This window comes from Pan paniscus, chromosome 14 (genome assembly GCF_029289425.2).
Source record: "Pan paniscus chromosome 14, NHGRI_mPanPan1-v2.0_pri, whole genome shotgun sequence".
NCBI lineage: Eukaryota > Metazoa > Chordata > Mammalia > Primates > Hominidae > Pan > Pan paniscus.
The window spans coordinates 33,342,869-33,348,868 of NC_073263.2; positions in this window are offsets into that span (position 1 = coordinate 33,342,869).

Consider the following 6,000-nt stretch of genomic DNA (forward strand, 5'->3'; position numbering starts at 1 on the left):
ACGCTTTCCTGACTTGATTATCTTGGCAATGTTATACTTGACAGCAGTGAACAACAGTCGTAAGAAATACGTGGAGAATGGTACCAAGGGATATTTCTCAACTTTTATTAAAATTTTTATGCATCGAGAGCTGATATCTGATATCTGACTGGCTCTGATATATTCAGGTTGCAGGTGTTCATCTTCATGGCTGTCTCATAGAATTTTTCTTGATTGATATAACTACTAGCATAATTTTGCTCTGAGCATCTGGAGGGCAGCGGATATGCTTTATTTATCTCTGTGTCTTCAAGTCCCAGGACAGCTACTTGGAATTATAAACTCTCAGTAAATATTTACTATAGAACAAAATAAAGGAGAAGAAAAAGAAGGGAACGTTGACATTGTGACAGACCTTTATGAATGCCACCTGTTGGTGGCTTCTATGGAGGTCTCCCATCCACTGAGGGGTGCTGCTGTGTTTAGTGTTTGTGGGAGTCCTGAAAACAAGTTAATCTTACTGTTGCTCACCTGAGATACAAATCCCTTGGCCTGCTCTCAATCAAGCAAAATGATCAACTCCTTCCAGAGAGAACTGTGCCTTTTCTTAGACTGGACCTGCTGGGACAAAGTCTTTTGGCAATATTGGTTTGGAAAATTCCACCATGCTTCACATTTATTTTCAAAGTATTATAAGCCCTTTGGGCTTCTTTCCTCTCTCATAATCTCATGCCACGTGTCACTGTGTGAATTCTTTCATCTGGCTTAAAATTATATAATTCATTGCTCTTCCTTTTCCTTCTGTTCCCTTCCATTTCATTCCCCACTTTCCCCTTTGAGACCTTGGAGCGTTTAATGTAGTAAATGAAATCCTTGACATCTGTGTTAAGTTGTTCTTGCATTGCCATAAATAAATATCTGAGACTGGGTAATTGATAAGGAGAAGACATTTAATTGGCTCATGGTTCTGCAGGCTGTAGAGGAAGTATGGTGCCGGCATCTGCATAGCTTCTGGGGAGGCCTCAGGGAGCTTTTACTCATGGCGGAAGGCAAAGTGGGAGCAAGTGAGAGAGTGTGGGGGAGGAGGTGCCAAACACTTTTAAAAGACTAGATCTTGTGTGAACTCAGACTGAGAGCTCACTTACCACCAAAAGGATGGCCCAAGGCATTCATGAGGAATCTCTCTCCATGACCTAAACACCTCTCACCAGGCCCCACCTCCAACACTGGAGATTACATTTCAATGTGAGATTCAGGTATAGACAAACATCCAAACAGTATCAACATCTTCAACTTCTTTGTTGAGAACCCCTTGCACCTCTTGCCTGAACTGAAAGCTGGCATCCCCTTGAAGATACAGAATCTTAATTGGCCCTTTTAAATGGATTTGGTCTATTTTTCCAGCCTCGAGTAGATTCAGGCTGAGATTTAATCTCAGTAATCTTTGTATTCTCCATGCCACTCTTTTTTTTTCCCTTTTTTTTCTTGAGACTGAGTCTCACTCTGTCGCCCAGGCTGGAGTGCAGTGGCACGATCTCAGTTCACTGCAACCTCCACCTCCTGGGTTTAAGTGACTCTTGTGTCTCAGCCTCCTAAATAGCTGGGATTCCAGGCATGTGCCACCACGCCCAGCTAATTTTTTGTATTTTTAGTAGAAACGAGGTTTCACCATGTTACCCAGGCTGATCTCAAACTCCTGGGCTCAAGCGGATCCACCCGCCTTGGCCTCTCAAAGTGCTGGGATTACAGGTGTGAGCCATCGTGCCCGACCTTCATGCCACTCTTGAACCATTTGTCCTTCTTCCTCATGTAAAAACTATGGCTCCTTAAATTCAGAACCTCTTCTGGCAGCTGTAAACTCTTAATATCATCTACTTGCACTGTGGCAACATTAATTATTCTTAGTATTCCAAAGTCTGTGTCTCCTGTCCAGATCTCCACTTTGAAGTTTGGATGGCAATATTCAAGCTCTTCCTCTATAATTCTATTTGGATGGCCCATAGACACCTTAGACTCAAGACAACCAGGACTGAACTCATTCTGAACCACCCTCAAGTTCGCCTGCAAGCCTGCTATTATCAGGACTGAGCCATATTTTTACTGATAGATGCCATCTGGTTAACTCATTCATCCTCATCCGAGCCGTAGGGAATCGTTTGAGCACAGGGAACCAGAGAGCCATGTTTAATAACAAAGAATTCTGCATTCTAACTATGTTCTCCTGGTCTCTCTTACGATCACCACACAGTAATCAACTTATGAATAACATTTGTCCTGCCCTTATGCTAAAGTAAATAGATTTTTCAGTGTGCATTATTTGCATGGACCCAAGGAGCTATTACCACTTTTATGTCCATAAAACATGAGTACCATATTTTTTTACCTCATACGGGTAGATTCCCAGTAGTAAAAATAACAGTGGGGCTTTATATGAAATAATTTCTAACTGGAAGTAATTTATTCTTTCTTCAAATCTTCATAACACCTTTAATCTAATTCCTTGGGTATATATTTCTTTATGTGGATACAGGGATGATTTTCTTTATGTTTGGACCCCTTGCTGAGCAGCATGATGCCTCATGAGTGGTAGATTCACAGTGCATGCTTGGCAGTTGTTATGAGAAAAACCTGGGATTGTAATTTCCCCCCACCTCCAACCTGGGAAGGGGCCAAGAGACGAAGGAATGACTTGGATGAGTCCAGCTTGATGAGTAGATGAGTTTGTTAAGACTTATATACAGGGCAATCCTGGGTGGCAGCAGCACAACTCCAGAGATCTCCCCTGTCACCCATCTCTCAGCTGCTTTTAAGCTAATTTTCTGGCTATTTGCTTACTGTGTATTTGCAATGAGAATATTTTCCTTGGTATGTTCCCACCTACATTCTGGGATATTTGGGTTCTCAGGGACACCTGCTCCTTGGCTGGGCACCATGGTCTTGGCTCACTGCCTGGCCTTCATGATTCAAGCAGTGGATGTACACCCTTAAGCAACCTGATGGGGGACCTGTCACACTACAGTGGTGGTGTGATGGTCTCCTCACTGGCTAGTCCCAAAGCATTGCTTTCTAAGGCACCAAACAACAACAGGAGCAATTTATGCCACATCTTCTGTTCCGTCGCTCTACGTAAACAAATGCAAACCCATTGAGGTGTTTTGGGGGAAGTGTATAATCCTCATGGTTTGGTAAATGTTTAATCATTATAATATTTTTATCTGGGTCACTGTCATTGCTGGCCAAAAATGCATATTCTAGGAAGATTCTGTGCTTGCATGGATTCACCCTCATTTCTTAACTAATCTTCCTTGTGACATTTGTACTGTACCTGATGGCATTTGTATCATAAAACAGAATATAAATAAATACATACACTACAAACTACAGTTTGTTACAGTGATATTAACAAGCACACACATTTGTACTTTATTGAGATAGCAGCTCTCTGTGATACTGGGAAAATCAAGATGAAGGGTTGCTTCAGAGTCTGCTCATAGGGAAAATACATTCCCTGGACAACTATGAGGAGGAGTTGGGATTTATTTATTTATTTATTTATTTTTATTTATTTATTTTTTTTTTTGAGATGGAATCTCGCTCTGTCACCCAGGCTGGAGTGCAGTGGGCTCACTGCAACCTTTGCCTCCCAGGTTCAAGCAGTTCTCCTACCTCAGCCTCCTGAGTAGCTGGGACTACAGGTGCATGCCGCCATGCCTGGTTAAGTTTTGGTATTTTAGTAGAGACAGGGTTTCACCATCTTGCCCAGGCTGGTCCCGAACTCCTGAGTTCAGGCAATCTGCCTCCCTCGGCTTCCCAAAGTGATGGAATTACAGACGTGAGCCAGCGTGCCCGACCAGGAGTTGGGATTTAATACATACACTGAGGGAGCTGCTGAGGCCTGCAGACATATGGGGGTTCTTTCTCTTCGGAACCCTCTCATTTTAGCAGATCCACCAAAGTGGCCATAAGTATCCTCTCCCAATCCAGCCTTTGAAGAGAACTCATGTGCATCTCACAGCTTCCTCTGACAGCAACAGTGTATTGCCTGTCATACTCTCATTTTGCAAGTGTCCCACTTTGAAAAGTTTTACATTTTAGTGAACCTTAATTAAACCATTTTATGAGCCTAAATGATCATAATTTTTAAATGATTATAATTTCAGTAACTAAAGAAATGCAGATAGACAAAATGCCCTTTATATTAATCTCACTGCACTCAGACACTTGCGATCTTGAAGTATTCTAATTAAACTTTCATTATCTTAGTGTTTAAAGGAGAAGTCCTATTCCTAATGCAGGCAGTTTGCATTTATAAGTTCTGACAAGCTGCTTGGTACCAGACAGTCAAAAGTGATGAACAGTCTTGGCAGATTAAAATGTAAATTTGATTGAAGAAAACAACCTACAAAAATTTATGCTTCTGTATAATCTATGTGATTAAATGTTACTTGTTGCAAAGCTAATGTTTCTGACACTTTCAATTACAGCTTTTGGAAGTTTTATTCCACATCATTTAATCTATTTTAAATAATTCTCCCTTTTAAGCTTTGCACATAGTGATGCATATTTAGCATCAATCTCCAATGCAAATTTGGAAATAGTCCATGTCCAGTCTACAACAAAACTCATTTTATATGGAGATAACAAGCTTTAAAAGCTAAACCTTCAATTCTTTTTCTTATGAGTAAGAAAGTATTTGGTCTCAGCATGACTACTCTTGTCCTTTTTAAAAAAAATGTTAAAAAACACATAACATAAAATTTTAGTAAAGTTGTGATAACTATATTCCCATTGTCACATAACAGATATCCAGAACTTTCTCATCTTGCAAACGGGAAATTTTGTACCCATTGAATAACAACTCTCCATTTCTCTCTACCCTCAGCTCCTGGCAACCATCATTCTACGTTATGTTCTGATGAGTTCGAGGATCTTAGATACCTCATATAAATGGAATCATACAGTACTTGTCTTTTTGCGAGTGGCTTATTTCATCTAGGATCATATCCCTAAGGTTCATTTATGTTGTAATGTGTGACAGGATATCCTTTGTGAAGGCTGCATAATATTCTATTATATGGATATACCACATTATCTTTATCCATTCATCTGTGGGTGGACGTTTGGGTTGCTTCTACCTCTGGGCTGTTGTGAATAATGCTGCAGTGAACACAGGTATACAGATATCTCTTTGGGATCCTGCTTTCAATTCCCTTGGATATATACCCAGAAGTGAGATTACTGGATCATATAGTAATACTATATTTTATCTTTAGAGGACTCTCTATAGTGTTTTCCATAGCAGCAGCACCATTTTACACTCCCACAAATCTAATGCCATTTTTATGACAGATTATATTAGCTAAATATTGAATAATACTAGTAATTATTTTAAAATAAAATACTAATCATATAAGATTGTTAGACAGCCATACAGCTGAGCTTCCAGTAGCTTTCATTAGTTTGTAACAGTAAATTTAGTAATGTGCTGCTTTGCCACTGTCCAAGTTTTGCTTTGTTTTGTTTTAATTCATGAATTTGAAGTGTCAAAACGCTGCTCTATCATAAGCCAATTGAAATGAAATTTTCATGTAGTGCAAAGAAAATTATAAGCGTAGGAAGAAAATTGCCATTTCTAAATTATTTCCTCAGTCTGAGGAAAATTAGAAGTGAGCTTCTATGGTTCAGGTTGACTGATAATGCCCCACAAAGTGAGTCAGGCCACCCTATCAGCTGTAACCTCCTGCTGAGATAAGAGACTCCTTATGTTGACATTCAACCTAGGATTGGCATTACATCTCACTATAGAACTTCACTTTTTGTTCTAGTTCCTATTTGAACCAGTGTTAAAGGGTCATTCCTGTTGCAAAGGGTTCTGCAGTCTTCCTTGCTTTACGTGAAAAAACAATGCCCAACTGTCATTGAATTTGTGTGTGGGGTGTGTGTGTGTGTGTGTGTGTGTGTGTGTGTGTGTGTTGTCAATATGGGAACTTTATCGTGGGTTTCAAGGTGGGAAATTGATTT